This window comes from Sapajus apella, unplaced genomic scaffold (assembly GCF_009761245.1).
Source record: "Sapajus apella isolate SASKATOON/1434 unplaced genomic scaffold, GSC_monkey_1.0 scaffold129, whole genome shotgun sequence".
In the NCBI taxonomy this organism is placed as follows: Eukaryota; Metazoa; Chordata; class Mammalia; order Primates; family Cebidae; genus Sapajus; species Sapajus apella.
In genome coordinates, this window is record NW_022437069.1 from 3,995,093 (window position 1) to 4,012,398 (window position 17,306).

The 17,306-nt window shown below is 39.5% G+C and overlaps 1 protein-coding gene across 14 annotated transcripts in view; it reads right to left on the bottom strand.

Moving 5' to 3' along the window:
- Nucleotides 1–17,306, bottom strand: part of AKAP13 (A-kinase anchoring protein 13) — a 346,439-nt gene that overhangs the window by 137,818 nt on the left and 191,315 nt on the right. The window lies entirely within an intron of this gene.

Below are 17,306 nucleotides of genomic sequence, written 5' to 3' on the forward strand. Positions count from 1 at the left end.
ATCAATTATCACAGTTATGCAGGGGTCTGTTGTACAAGGCTCGGGGAACAACACATCTCCTGTTTCTTTAGATTTTTTAGCATTCAACAAATAGTTTCTGTGTAAATAAATATCTATCTCTGTCTGAAAAGGATCTTTCATGGAAAGAAACCCATACTCAAGGGTAGATCAAACCTAGGCCAGGAGCAATGGCTCATGCCTGTAATCCCAATGCTTTGGGAGGCTGAGGCAGGTGAATCACCTAAAGTCAGGTGTTCAAGACCAGCCTGTCCAACATGGTGAAACCCTGTCTCTACTAAAAATACAAAAACCAGCTGGGCGGAGTGGTGGATTCCTGTAATCCCAGCTACTCAGCAGGCTGAGGCAGGAGAATCGTTTGAACTTGGGAGGCAGAGGTTGCAAGAGTCAAGATCATGCCATTACACTCCAGCCTGGGTGACCCAGAAAGCCTCCATCTTCAAAAGCAAAACAAAACACCAGTAGATTAAACCAGTGCAGAAAACCCAGATTCAGGAACTCTTTTATTTAAAAATGTAAAATAAATCATAACTTTTTGACACAGAGATATGCAATAAAGAATAAGGTCATCTACTCTGCCCACTACAAACAAATGACATTAGTAGTTACACCTTATCAATACATGAGACCTATCAGAAATTTACCAGTAAACAGAGGATATTCCGTCTACCCTTAATGCTGTTTTTAAAATAAAAAAATTTAAATGACTTTATCAAGGCATGATAGACATACAAGAAACTATGTACATTTAAAGTATACAGAACTTGATAAGCTTGACGACTCACTGCTTTTTAAAAATATAAATGGAAGTTTGGGTGGGTTCTGTAAAATTATCCACCTTTGAGATTTGTCTAACTAAATATATATTGATTTTTATATTTTACTTGTTCCCAATTATTTATTAAGCTGATATCCTAGAACCTTTTAAAAAAAATTTTATTTTATCTTAAGTTCCAGGCTACATGTGCACAACACGCAGGTTTGTTCTGCAGGTAAACATGTGCCATGTTGGTTTAGTGCACCTATCAGCCCATCACCGAGGCATTAAGCCCCACATGCTTTAACTATTTATCCTCATGCTTTCCCACCTCTCACCCGACTCCCTCGACAGGCCCTGATGTGTGCCGTTTCCCCACTGTATCCATGCGTTCTCGGATAAGTGAGAACATGCAGTGTTTGGTTTTCTGTTCCTGTGTTAGTCTGCTAAGGATAATGGCTTCCAACTCCAGCCATGTTCCTGCAAAGGACCCTTTCTAAGTATGCAGATATCTCCTTCATAAATTCATTGACAAATTTATGTCAGTGTTCTACAACTATTCCCAGTGAAAGTTTTAAATACACTCTGCACAAAATAGTAAATTATTCGAGACCATGTTTCATGAAAGCATTCTGGTAATTTCTCAAAAACTACAGGGGCATATGTGTGTCTTCAATGGCTCAGAAGCTTGCACAGCACTGTCAGGAACAGTTTATCTAGGAAATTAGGTAATCCATGGGGATTCAAAGCATAAATTATTGGGGCACTCATGAGCTCTTAGTGCAGCACTGAGTAGGAAACATAGAAACTGTCCCTCCAACTAGCCGTCTATAGATTATTAATGTCTCTCTTATACCTGCCCTATGAATACGTTACAGTAAGCATCAGTGGTACTCAAAAGAACTCAGCATATGGTTATTGTTCAGAAGAACTTCCTAAATCTTCCTCATCTCTGTTTTTCATACAAGTAGGGTTTTCTAAGGTCTGAATTCTCACGGCTCTATGCAACTAACTCTCATTCTGATGAATATCAAGAAGCTTATGAAGGCTGGCCACAGTGGCTCATGCCTGTAACCCCAGCATTTTGGGAGGCTGAGGCGGGTAGATCACCTGAGGAAAGGAGTTCAAAACCAGCCTGACCAACACCGTGAAATCTCGTCTGTACTAAAAATACAAAAACTAGCTGGGCATGGTGGTGGGTGCCTGTAATCCCAGCGACTTGGGAGGCTGAGGCAGGACAATCACTTGAACCCAGGAGGCAGAGGTTGCCGTGAGTTGAGATTGCATCACTGCACTCCAGCCCGGGTGACAGAGCGAGACTCCATCTTTAAAAAAAAAGAAAAAAGAAAAAAGAAAAAAACAAAGAAGGCTTTGATCTGTTCTGTTTCATTACTAAGGCAATTATCCAAGTTCTACATAGAAAGATGAATCACCCCTCTTGGTTCAATCCTAAATACTCATATTAATGGGTTATCAATGAGGACCTTCCTATTCTTCACCTAATTTTTAGCTGCAACTCCTGCGCCACAGTGATTAAATCAGCTTTTTAACCTCAACTTACGAAACTTAAATCTTCAAATATATTTGTTATATAATTAGGAAATAGGTATTTTAAAAGAAAGTGACCTATTCAAGGCTGTCAGCACCCTGAAGGAGAGGAATAAATGAAGTAAATACTGTATCCCTTACGTACAGTTCACTGAAGCAATCAATACTCACAAGAAACTGTCAACTAAGTAGAAATTAGCCTTGCTGATGTTCTTCCTGGGTTCCTTTTTCTTTCACGGCACTCAACATACACCAGACATTATAAATGCCTGCCATGTGTGAGACATGTGATAAGTAGTTGTTAATGAAAACATGGCTGAAGCAGAGTCACTAACAGGAGGCAGCAGAGCTCCCAGTGCAGTACTTAGGGGCACAGGAAATACACCGCAATTCCACTGGGTCTGCTCCAGTGGGGGGAGGGAGAAGAGTGTAACAGGAGGCCTGAGAGAGCGAAGAGGGCACCACGGGCAACACCGCACGTTCCAGAAGGGCCTTAAAGAAGGAAAGAGCACCCCTGTGGACTCCAAAGATGCATTTCAGGCACAGAATACGTTGAGTGAATACAACAATAAATTTCAACTTATAAGGGCGTTCTGGCAAGGCTGGCAGCTGGACCATGGGGTCAAATAGTTTAACTGATGGGACTGTACAAGTCATCTTATGAGACAGATTATATAAAGTCCATGTATGCCACATCACAGAGCTTAAACGACATTTAAAAACCAAGGATCTATTTAAAGTACTCTGAGCAAGAATCTATAACATGGGCTAGACCAAGTAGTTCTCAAAATGTGGTCTACAAAACCTTGAGGAGACCCTTCCAGGTTGTCTGTGTGATCAAAACTATTTTCATAGAAATGTTAAGTTGTTATTTGCCTTTTTACTGTGTTGACATCTACAATGATGGTGCCTTAGCACAAACCAAGACATGGGTACAAAAATTAATCAGGAGCCATTATATTCTTCACTGCCATACTCTGGGTACACATCTTTTTAAAATTCTGTGACAAAATGGGAAGCAAACACAAAATACTTCTGTCTATGGAGATGTGATGCCTGTCTTGAGAAAAATCACTTCTATGATTATTTTGTGAGCTAAACTAGCTTCTTTTTACATAAAACAACACTCTTACTTAAAAAGACTGACAAATGATGGTTATTCAGAAAGTGGGGTATTTTCTTAGAAATGAATTGAGTATATCTGTTTCTCAAGGGACACAACTGACAGTATTTATAGCTGATGATAAAATTCAGACTTTCAAATGAAAATGAGAATTCTGGAAAGCCTGTAGTTGTCACTGTGAGTCTGCCAATCAACCAGTACTTAAAGACATTTCTGATGAGACTGGTAGCAGTACTAACAAATTTGAGTTTCTGATACTGTAGAATGAAATATTCAACATTTGGAAAAGCTGTATTTGGAAGAGTTGACTCAGTGAATCAACAGTTTCCAAATGACCGATCTTTTACAAAATCATGCATGAGTAAAAGATTCACTGAAAGTATGAGATAGGCTGAGTGTGGTGGCTCACACCTGTAATCCCAGCAGTTTGGGAGGCTGAGGCCAGCAGATCACGAGGTCAGGAGTTCAAGACCAGCCTGGCCAACGTGGAGAAACTCCATCTCTACTAAAAATATAAAAACTAGTCAGGCGTGGTGGTGCACACCTGTAATCCCAGTTGCTGGGGAGGCAGAGGCAACGGAATCGCTTGAACCCAAGAGGTGGAGGCTGCAATGAGCCAAGACTACGCGCCACTGCACTCCAGCCTAAGCGACAAAGCAAGGCTCCATCTCAAAAAAACCAAAAAAACAAAAAACAAAAAAAACCCCAAAATTATGAAATAGACCAGACCCGGCATAGTACCTCAGGCCAGTAATCCCAGCGCTCTGGGAGACCAAGGCGGGGTGGCTTACCTGAGATCTGGAGACTGAGACCAGTCTGGCCGACATGGAGAAACCTTGTCTCTACTAAAAATACAAAAATTAGCTTGGTGTGGTGACACAGACCTGTAATCTCAGCTACTTGGGAGGCTGAGGCACGGGAACAGCTTGAACCTGGGAGGCAGAGGTTGCAGTGGGCAGAGACTGTGCCACTGCACTCTAGCCTGGGCGACAGAGTGAGACAGAGAACACAAAGTTCAACGATGTGAATTCAGAGTCCACGTTGAAAACAGCTTTTAAGAACCTATTTGTCAATTCTGATCTAGTATCAAAGAATATCACAATTATTTTAGAAAGCATACACCTGTATTAGCTGAACTTAACTTTATATACTTTAACCAAAACAATATATTAACAATAGGTTCAATGTATAAAAGATGTAAGAATCCAAATATTTTACATTCAGTCAGAAATTAAAACAATACCATTCCTCTAAATTTTGTAGAAAATTAATTTTTTTGTAGACAAAATATTTTTGGCCGGGCATGGTGGCTCATGCCTGTAATCCCAGCATTTTGGGAGGCCGAGGCAGGCAAATCACAAGGTCAAGAGATGGAGACCATCCTGGCCAACACAGTGAAAGGACGTCTCTACTAAAATACAAAAAATTAGCTGGGCATGGTGGCATGTGCCTGTAGTCCCAGCTACTCGTGAGGCTGAGGGAGGAGAACTGCTTGAAGCCGGGAGGCGGAGGTTGCAATGAGCCCAGATCGCACCACTGCACTCCAACCTGCGGCCTGGCGACACAGAGAGACTCTGTCTCAAAAATTATATATACACACACACATATTTAAAAAATACACTTTTAATAATTATTGTAAATGAATTATTTTTTTTTAAATTTCTCACTTTTAATTTCTAATACAGTAAACATTTCTACATATAACCTATATAAACAAAAGCTCTGGGGCACTTCATAATTTTTAAAAGTGTAAAGAGAACTCAAGACCAAAAATTTTGAGAACTGATGGGTTATAAGGAATACAAGAATAGTTGGGAAAAAACAAAACAAAACAAACAAACAAAAAAGCCCTAAGAATTCAGGTAAGAGAAGATCAGAGTATAAATTCCCTAAATTGGCAGTTGAATGTGCTAAGTTAAATTTACTATCTCAGAGAAAGAAAAGCTTTTCTTATTTGGGGGAAAAAGATGGAATCTTAGATGAGAGCTTTCTAACTGAGACTGTATGAAAGCTAATGCCCTTAGTTGTATATGAGATTAGGTCTAAACAATTTCGTAACATTATGAACGAAGCTGATGAATTAAAAGGAATTACAGCAAGAACAATAAACAGAGATGGCTTTCTGAAAGGCAAATATAATTATTTAGGAAAAGACTTTTGATGACCTATGTTCTAATGAAGTTACCTGAAAGGTACTTCCTAAGGGACTATATGGCTGATTAAGTCTCATTCTATTTTTGAAAAACCAGGGCAAATGGGAAACTGACATGAGTAACTCTTTCCAATGCAAGTTCCTCAATTATTACTAGGATTAGAGCACATTAATATACATTTTAACACGTAATAGTAAATGATACCCATAACAATAATTCTGAGACATGAAGAAGAGGAGAAATTTTGTTCAGCCTAAGAAGTCACCAAGTACGGGTATTTTAGAAATACAGCAAAGGTGTCAAAGTAGAAGTTCCGGCACATAAGGCTTTACCTCCAGCTATCTGACTGCCATGCCAAAAAGATTAACCTGTCATAGGTTCTACAGTGGAATGTTCCAATTTAATTACAAAATGGTCTTCACTCCTGGGGAAGGTGACATGACAAAGACACACGGTCACAATGCTAAGGAATGGAAAGTAAAAACATGGCAGAAGAATTTTATCTCCTTGACAAAGACAAGTTATTTCTCGGATCAGTTATTCCTTGTGGTCATCAGGACATACAGGCTTTTAGGGGCTGGGAGGGGGAATAAATTCCTTTAAAAGACTATCTTGTTAAATTTAAAATTAATGTAATGCATTTGTTAAATCTTTTAATTACTATTTGTTTATTAAAAAGAACTTCTTAAAGGAACACTTGTGCTGTGAAAATGGGTGTCAGTATTTAAAGTCTTGTCTATTACATTAAAGATGGCCCACTTGGCAGCTGTTGAAATTTCCTAATTGCATATCTCTAAAAGTAAAAGCTTTGCTTTTAGAAATATTTAACAATTCCCACTTTTTACTTAGATTTGTGCAATCATTTTCCTCCATTAACTGGTTGGTCATGTGATGAAATGCTTTTCAGAGGAAGAACAGTAAGCTTGCCCCCCCACCCTTTTTTTTTTAATCTAAGTTACTCTCATCTTTCCCACTCTATGCTGGGGTGGTATACTACCCACAAGTTACAGGAACAACTGCTGAAAGAATCAAACATCTTGGGCCTTTACACAGCTGTTGCCATACCATGCCTTTGGTGCATGGTCGGTCGCAGATGCTGTCAAGAGGCCTATGTTTAGTTATCCTTTTGCTTCCCCGAACCCCACATTACAGGTCTCCTTCATCTTCTGTCCTTTTTGCTACCTCCCTTCTTCCTACTCCAAGCTCCCACAAACCAGCCTTAAAAAAGGAAGGATCAAGGCAACATCCCACATTAGTCATGTTTTGGGGCACTGTTTGTCTGCTAATAGATGGTTAGTATTATCTAACCAATAGGGTGACTACGAGTTTTTTTAAAAATAAAACCAACACGACTCATTTAGAGATAATATCAATTTTTTTTTTTTTTTAAATAAAAAGATGGGGGTCTCACTTTGTTGCCCAGGCTGGTTTTGAACTACCAGACTCAAGCAATCCTCCCACCTTGGCCTCCCAAAGTGCTGGGGATTATAGGTGGTTAACCACTGCACCCAGCCTAGAGAATATTCATAAAAAGTATGCATTATTTTGTTTTTATTTAACACCTCTTCCTTCCCAAAGAGTCATCCCAAGAAACAGACATACAGCAGTATAGGTTCCCAATAGGAATAAAAGGAAGAAATCTTGGCATTGTTAGGTACTGACTAGCTTGCCACCTCCCACCTTCTGAGGCAGTTAAAAGCATAATAGCTCCCAAGATGAGACCAAAACCAAAGTTGGTAGAGATACACCGTAACTCTGGTAATCAGCAGCAAACGTCAATCACCTGAATTCACCACTGCCGGTATCACTTAAGACCCTCCCATGGCTACAAAGAAGCCTGTGGGATTATGATCGTGGGGTGCGGTGTGCCCTGCCAATGACAAAATCTCTTCTTTTTCAAATCTTACAGAACACAGTCTTTCCCACTGTCCATGTTATATTATATGCCAATCTTGAAACAATGTTTCTTCTAACAGCTTTCAAGTACTTCTTTTAATGGGTTCAGCTGCAATAACCATTGCAGTAAAGTTCCACGTCAGGAAAGCCAGGATTTAAATCCTTTTCCTCACTCAATGAGGAGAGAACAGACCCAGACAAGGAGAAAAACAATCCACTGAGCTTGATGTGAAGCAGATACAGCACCAGGTTTCAGCACTAATGAGGAAAGAGGGCCACAGCTCTATTTCCCTCCTTTCCATCATCCCATTAAGGAAACCTAATGACTCCTGGGAAGGAACATAGCCTATTGTGTTGACTACAAGGGTAATAGGGACAGGAACTGTTTCACAGCAAAACAATCATGATACATGCATCATTTTCTGGAAATGGAATGAGAAGTCTGACTCCCTATTTTAAGGTAAGCAGTACTGTCAACAGGGAAAATCCTTGGAGTGAAACATTTCAGCAGAATTCCACTTAATGCCTGATGTTATGGTCCTACCAGAATTCAACAGTAGAAGGGACAGTGGTGTAGATAGGCCTAAACAATGGAAAATTCCTTCTCTGAGTTCCCATGACCCAGGTGTCAACTCCTAGTTCATTTCTTTGTTTCTCCCAATAGAGGGGGGATGAGATCCTTTATTCATTTTACTCACCATGGCATCCCTGGTTTCTATTACAATGTTCAGCATACAAAATAATAGATGTTTGCAGATTAAAGGCTCAATTCTGCTTGGGAAATGCACAACAGTACATCTCCTGAAGGAAAGAATTACGTTCCAACAGCATAATTTACTGTTGGAATCTTTGCTACAAATGTTTAAAGGGACTCATGCATGGACATATGTGTTTTCCATGCCTCTCTGCTGACAAGTCAGTCTGTGGCTTCCCACAGTTTCTGGCTTTCACAGAGGCGGAATGAGGGAAAAAACTCCTGAGACTCTTAGAATAAATGTCCTACTGGCCACAAAGCAGAGACTGCACACTACATAGGCTCTGGTGCTTCTCGTCAGGCAACCTTTTCAGGCTAAATCATTATCTAAAATCATTCATTCATACTGTCTTAAGAAGGGCCTGATAATTCTGAGTTAGCTTAAAATGAGATTAGAATTATATCTACTGCCTTTAAAATGCCTATTATAGGCTAGAACTATCCTAACTTTAGTTAATACAAATAACTTTTGTAATAGGCATCAATATCCCAAATTTACAGCTGAGGAAACAGCCTCTAAATAAACGAATCAAAATTATTCAGCTTATAATTAGCAAAACTGGGATTAAAACCTTAATTCTTTGGATTCCATAATCTTTCCCTTATACTTAGGTATTATCATTGGCTGTCAATATAGTAAGAATCAACAAAAGAGAAATGAGTGTAAGTAGCAGATGGAAAGAGTGATAAGACTCAGATATGGTTATTTTCACCCAAAAGGGGATGGCATAGGACACACATCCCCTCTAAAATGTTAATATGACCCATGATTCAGCAGTTCTATGAAAGAAAAAAGCAGATTCTAGTATAATTGATTTTAAGACCCCAAAATTAACACCTAAGACAAAAGTGATTAAAGATGTGGTTAAAGAATGTGTGACATATATTTTTTTAAATCCCTCATGATGGTTCATACCGGTAATCCAGCACCTTGGGAGGCCAAAGCAGGAGGAGGATTCCTTGTGCCCAAGAGTTCAAGACCAGCCTGTGCAACATAGCAAGATTCGGTCTCAAATTCACACACACACACACACACACACACACACACACACACCCCCTCATGATTGTCCTTTTGGTTCAAAGTGTTTTGTTTTTGTTTTGTTTTCTTGAGACAAAGTCTCATTCTGTCTCCCAGGCAGGAGGGGAGTGGTGCAATCTTGGCTTGCTGCAACCTCCACCTCCCAGGTTCAGGCAGTTCTCCTGTGATAGCCTCCCAAACGGCTGGGATTACAGAGGCAGGCCACCATGCCCCACTATTTTTTTTTGGATTTTTAGTAGAGATGGGGTTTTGCCATGTTGACCAGGCTGGTCTCGAACTCCTGGCCTCAAGTGATCCACCTTCCTCGGCCTCCCAAAGTGCTGGGATTACAATATTTTTAAATTATTGTAATCATTTCAGAATCATACGCCGATCAAAAATTAAGGGCTGGAAGAAGCTAGTGATTAGCCATTATACAAAGGAGGAAACAGAGAGCAGGGAAATTAAATTACTTGTTTAAGGTCACTTAAAAATGTACAACTAGATCATTAAATCATACCGTTACATACATCATCTATGGAAAGTTTTAAACTAAGTTTATAGTTTTGCCACTTGTGACTTTATGGTCCGGGGTTCTTTAAGGTACTTCTTTTCTGCAATTGTATTAAAAATTAGTATTAGGAGCCATTGAGAATTTCCTGGAAACTCTCCATTTCAGAGGAGGGATACAGTCTCCAAAAAATTTACATGAAAAAAGCTGATAATTAAGTTTCCTGTGGTTGATGCTAGCTCCAAGCGGTGGACCTAAAAGGGATAATTTAGGGAGAGCATGGCTCTCTTAAGTGCCAAATGTATGCAGATAAGATTTTCTGGCAACTCAGAAAGAAGCCAATTTGCCTCTTCCTAGGTGACACACACACACACACACACACACACACACACACACACACACTATAAAACTATCTATGTAAATACGATGGCAGAAACGTTTGTAAAGGACCTTTTTAAAAACTGACAGCTATTAAATAACAGGGTAGGATGTATAAGCCATTTTGAATAGCAGCGTTATAGTTTGTTCAAGGGTCAGTTACCAAACAGCCTAGAGACTGCCATATTTTCCCACGGCAGCTGAGCATGAAGGCTGTGAAGAGCCACACAAAACAAAGCTTTAACCAAATTCCTAGACTAGGGATGGAAATACAAGTTCGCCCCCTTGAGACAAGAGAAAGAAAACAGTGATTCACTAAATATAATAAAAGGACAAAGTTCAGGAAGATATTAACAGGCAATATTCCAATACCAACACTGCCTTTAGTATAATCCTGAAGAAACAAACATGAATACTGTTGTAAAAATTACTAACAATGGAAATTCAGTTAATTTGATGTTTGGCTATATAATTAAAAAAAAAAAAAAGATCATGGTTCTGATTTTAAATGCTTTCTTGAGGAAGGTGTGTTAAATAAAGAGATTTTCCCAGTAACCTAATACTCAACAAATGGGATTTTACAGTTGTCCTTGAACATAGTTGTTCTTGAGTGTCTGACTGCCAGGACCATGGGAACCCTGCAGAATTAACTGTTCCATATGGCTAAGAAGCCTATGCAATGAGCATTTAGAAAAGCAACTGTTACTGAGACACCTCAATGAACAGACACCCTGGGGAGGGAAGGTCCTTCCTAGTGAACTTGGCCCTATCTTGAAAAGAAAAGATCCCCACAACATATGATATTGGTTTGCAGTACACTGGGGCATACTACAAAGACGAATGGTGTCAGAGGCTGCCTTTGCTGAACTTAAGTATTCAACGTCATCTCTTGCTTCCCTCCAGCATCTGGCTCAGTATCATATCATTCTCTAGGAAATAAAAGGTATGTCTAAAAAATCTTCATAATTTCTGCACCAAAAGCGAGCACTTTGGAGAAACATCATCTTCATGGTATTTAGTTGCAACTAAACAGATTATAATAAGAATATGAGATTTAAAGTGTGTCAGCTTACATCTTAAAATGGCTAAAGGAATTTCTCCAACTATTACCAAAAGCATGAAAGTATAATGCAATGGTTTTAGAATTTTAGCATGCCTAAGTATCATTCAGTGATAGTTGTTTAAAAAACAAAAACCCATCCTAAACCAAGTGAATGGGACTTCCTAAGTATACCCTCAGATGATTCTTCAGGAAACAATATAGTGGAAAAATTATTAGCATGGAAATTGGGTTCTAGTCCAGCTGACAGTTAACCAGTTATGAAACAAAGCAAGTCATTTGAATGTCCTGAGTCCATTTCTTCTCTTATAAAGCAAAGGTGTTGGACAGAAAATCTTTAAGGTTCTCTCAAATTCCAAGGGTCTCAGAAGTAAAACAAACTCCAAGTCTTTCAACTTCAAATTAATGTAAGAAACTATTCCTGAAGCTTTTATAACATGTGTTCAAGAAGCAGTAACTGAGTCTGAACCACCATACTCTACTAGTTACTAAAATGAATGAATAGCATATCGGAATATGAAGTTACTAAACTAATTAATAATAATGCTAAGCTGTATTTACTGTGTACAAGGCTCTGATCTAAGTACTTGATATATATAAACTCACTAAGGAAAAAGAGATGACAATGAAAGGTAATGTGAATATCTTGAAACCAGTAAAGCATGTAAAGGGAGGTAATGTTGAATATTAAATTGCAGTGAGCATTAAAACTCTGGCCAATACTCAATAATAAACCACAATTATAATAAAATGATCAATGGAAACAAACCACATTATGTGTAAAGTAATAACTTTGCCTCAAAAGTTGTGAACATTTTCAACCCAATAAAGAAGTATCAGTGGCTGGGCACGGTGGCTCATGCCTGTAATCCCAGCACTTTGGGACACCAAGGCAGGTGGATCACCTGAGGTCAGGAATTCAAGACCAGCCTGGTAAACATGGTGAAACCTTGTCTCTACTAAAAATACAAAAATTAGCGGGGCATGGTGGCGGGCGCCTGTAATCCCAGCAACTCAGAAGGCTGAGGCAAGAGAATGGCTTGAACCTGGGAGGCCGAGATTGTGCCACTGCACTCCAGCCTGGGCAACTGAGCAGGACTCTGTTAAAAAAACACCCAATAAAGACTATCAAGAACTCTGCAGCACTTAACGCATACATGTGTTTTCTCTGAGAACATAAGAAATGAATGCAGACATTGTCTAATCCTTTCACAAACCATGATTTCCAGCACTGGACCCTTAAAGTAAGGATTTATTTACAATACATGTGTCAAACAGGTTAAGGAATAAAAAATTACTCCTCAGTTTGTATGACAGATATCAGACTAACGGACTAAAGAAAACAAGAACCCAACTGCAGATTTTTTCTTTAAATCACTGGTAGTGCTGCTCAACAGAGATTCTTATGTTCTAGCAATTACATGTTTAGAGAAGGTTACAAACCAAGACTTCCATAAGAATTTAAATAGATTTTTTACTTTTACTGCCATAAATTTACCATAGTACTGGTTTTCAAGCTGGTAGCAAAGGGTAAGATACAGGAATTTGTTCTATTTTACATTTGGAGAGGATGATTCAACAATTCAATGAAGCAATGACTGGCCTATTCCCAAGGCACGCACACAGACCGGCTATGTGTCAGAAAGATCAGATTAAATATTACACAAATGCCACTCCACCCTCAAATATAATCACAGACTCTAACCCTTTTCATCATGAAAGCAGACTGTAGAAGGTTAAGGTTAAAGAATGACTAGAGACAAGAAACTGAGCCCTAGAGAGGCTGTCAAAAGGCTATTAAGGAAAGTTAGAACTTGAACTCCCCACTCCCAACCTGTAGCTTACAAACCACAGGTTTCACCACAAAACAATTTAAAAAAATAATCTGTTTGTTTCCTTTTTCTTTTCTTCCACTGGTGCACCAAGTATTTATTAGGCAGGGGTTCACATGCTATTGCCAGTGGGGTATTACCTATTTTTTTATAGCCCATGAAAAAAACAGACTTCTTTTTTAAGACAGAGTGTTACTCTGTCGCTCAGGCTGGAGTGCAGTGGGGTGATCTCGGCTCACTGCAACCACTGCCTTCCGGGTTCAAGTGATTTCTGGCTTTTTTTTTTTTTTTTTTCCCTGAGATGGAATCTCGCACTGTCGCCCAGGCTGGAGGCAGTGGCATGATCTTGGCTCACTGCATCCTCTGCCTCCTGGCTTCAAGCAATTCTACTGCCTCTGCTTCCTGAGTAGCTGGGATTACAGGTGCCTGTTACCACGCCCGGCTAATTCTTTGCATTTTTAGTAAAGACAGGGTTTCACTATGTTGCCCAGGTGGTCTTGAACACCTCACCTCATGATCCACCTGCCTCGGCCTCCCAAAGTGCCGGGATTATTACAGACGTGAGCCACCGCACCCGGCCTATTTTATATATATATATATATATATATATATACACACACACACACACATACACACACACACACACACACACACACACACACACACATATAAATTTTTTTTTAAGTAGAGACAGGGTTTCACCATGTCAGCCAGACTGGTCTCGAACTCCTGACCTCAAGTGATCCATCTGCCTCAGCCTCCCAAAGTGACAGAATTATAGGCATGAGCCACTGCACCCAGCCAAGATTTTACATTTTTTTAATGACTGGAAATATAATTCAAAACAGTATTTCATGACAAGTGACTATCGCATGAAATTCAAATTTCAGTGTCCATAATAAAGTTATATTGAAGCACAGTGACACTCCGTTTACGTGCTATCTATGGCTGCTTTCACACTCACAGCAAAGCTTACTATTGTGACAGGGATCGTATGTCACACAAAGCATTTACCAAAGTCTGTCTTTTACAAAATGTTTGCAGACCTCTGCTGTCTTTCCCCATCCAGTGAAAACCTACATGAATATAGTATACGAAGAGTTAAATGGGAAAAATTAAAGTCTATGTCTATGTTTTATCCTTTCAATTCACAGCAACTAGGGCAAGTTTGTCAGTGCACCAAGGAGAAGAGTTAGTCAGATTTCACATCCTTGTAAGAATGCTGTGAACACAAAAACTTCCTGTATTTAGACCTGAAAATTCCCAAGAACTGAAAATCCCACTAACATATACTTTCCCCAACTCTACAAGGTGGAAGCAGACACAAAGCATAGGTAATAATAACTCCCAGGCAGAGACAAATTACATGGTTCTCTGGCTTCTTACAGCATCTCTACCAATCACAGAGCCCAGGTGAAGAGACAAGGAGGAATTACCCTGTGGTATAAGTCCTAGGTTAGAAATCAAACATCAAACTCTTCCAGCTGCCTTTGGCCTTTCGCTAGTCATGTGATTCTCCAAGGGTCTATTCTTTTATCTGTAAAATGAGGTATGCCGACCAACCAGAGGAATATTCACTCTCTCACGTCTTAAAACTAGAGGAAAAAATGAGAAGAGGAAAGAGACTGGGAGAGGAGACCTTTTCTCTTCTTTAAGTCACGTTTTGTTTTCTTCTTTATAGCAGACAAGACACCATTAGAATAGAGATATCCCTCATCAGAAAGCGAAGGGTCTAGAGTCAAGTACCAGCCTGGATTCAATGACTCTAATCACTAGAATATTAAAATGTAGTACTAAGAAACAGGGGCATTTCAATTCAAGGATGTGAGTTTTTTCCTTCCCTTTCTAAGGGGCTTCTGGAAACAAAGACAAATGTACCCATGCAGGGTGTGTTCTCTTTTCTTCTCATAGGGGTAAAAGCAACATTTGTCAGAATAATGCTTGCTTTATAAGTAGCCACCCAGGCATTAGTCATGAAATTATCTGTAGTAAGGATGGGCTAGAACAGTCAGCACCTTCATACCACAGTACTCCAATAAAACAAGGCTTGTTTATCACTGTTCATGCTCTGAAAACAATCTGGGATAGTCTGTTTCATTTACCAACCACGTAACTTCAAGAAAAAAAATACCACTTAGTCCTCTAAAGAGGAAAAACAGTGAAATGTTAAGTGTAGCCCAAGAAACATGGACTTTCAAAGGGGCAGTATGAGTAAGTTCACTAACCTGATTTTCAGCTATGTTTTGTTTTTGTTTTTGTTTTTACCACCACGGAATCTAAAGCATAGGGCACTGTTTCTCTCAAACAAACTTTTGTTTTAAAAGTTAACAGCTCACTGGGTGCAGTGGCTTATGCCTGTATTCCCAGTACTTTGGGAGGCCAAGCTGGGTGGATCACTTGAAGTAAGGAGTTTGAGACCAGACTGGTCAATGTGGTGAGATCCCATCTCTACTAAAAATACAAAAAATTAGCTGGGCGTGGTGATGCATGTCTGTAATCCCAGCTACTCAGGAGGCTGACACAGGGGAATCGCTTCAACCCAGGAGGCAGAGGTTGCAGTGAGCCAAGATCTTGCCATTGCACTCTGGCTTGGGCAACAGAGCAAGACTTCCTCTCATAAATAAATAAATAAATAAAAGTTAATAGCTTTAAACACAAAGAAAAATAATCTCAAGACCTTCAAGAAAAACATTTTTAAAACCAACTGAATGGAAATTACCATATGACCCAGCAATTCCACCAGGTATATAAAAACATATGTCCACATAATTGTGTACACAAATGTAAACAACTATTATTCACAGTAGCCAAAACATGGAAACAATCCAAATCCACAAACAAATGTGGTATATTCATACAACAGAATAGTATTTGACAAAAAGAAATACTGATCAATGCCACAATGTGGCTGAAACTTGAAAATATTACGCTAAGTAAAAGAAGCCAGTCACAAAAGACCACATATTGTGTGACAGATACCATTTGTATGAAGCTCTGAACGGGCAATTTACGTGCTATCTACAGCCACTTTCACACTCACACAGCACATCTCTCTATGGATTCACAGAGAACAGAAGTAGATTAATGAGCTGGGGGAGGGAAGAGTGAGGGGGACGCACACTGCTAATGGGTCTGGAGTTTCTTTTTGGAGTAACAATGTTATGAAATTAGAACATTAGTGGTGACCATTGCAGAACTCTGTAAATATATTTAAAACTAATGACCTGCACACTTTATTTGATTTGGTGGATTTTATGGTATGTGAATTATATCCTAATAACACTGTTCTGAAAAAAACCATAGTGAACTTTTCTCTTTTTCTGGAGGACAAAGTCTTGTTTTGTCACCCAGGCTGATGCTATGGCACGATCTCGGCTCACTGCAACCTCTGCCTCCCGGGTTCAAGCGATTCTTCTGCCTCAGTCTTCCAAGTAGCTGGGATTACACACATCTGCCACCACGCCCGACTAATTTTTTTGTATTTTTAGTAGAGATGGGGTTTCACCATGTTGGTCAGGCTGGTCTCGAACTCCTGACCTCAGGTAATCCACCCGCCTCAGCCTCCCAAAGTGCTGGGATTACAGGCATGAGCCACTGTGCCTGGCTACTGAACCTTTTTTTTTCATTGCTGAAAATGATATACTCTGTAATTTAGATAGTTGCTATTGAGCTATAAAGTAAAAATCTCATTTTGGCTATCAGTTTCTATATAAAGAAAGAAGAATCAGGTTTAAGGAGGGTTTATAGGCCGAGCGCCCTGACTCACACCTATAATCCTAGCACTTTAGGAGGCTGAGGTGGTTGGATCACCTTAGGCCGTAAGTTCGAAAACAGCCTGGCCAACATGGTAAAACCTCAGCTCTACAAAAAGTACAAAATTAGTCAGGCATAGCGGTGTATGCCTGTAATTTCGGCTACTGGGAGGCGAAGGCAGGAGAATCATTTTCACCCGAGGCACAGGTTGCAATGAGCTCAAGTCACACCCCTGCATTCCAGCCTGGGTGACAAAAGCGAAACCCCATCACTCAAAAAAAAAAAAAAAAAAAAAAAAAAAGTTATAGATCCCCTTTTGTGATAACTCTGATTCTGTGACAATTTTTAAGCTTACTGACAAGTTTTAAAGTCTTGTGGTCATGGGGAAAATGTTTTTCAGCACAATCTCCAAGGAAACATGTAACAGCCCATTCCGAAACTTTGCTGTGTGGTATATACCATTTATGAAAGCTTAACTGCAGCAACATATACACATTTATATAAC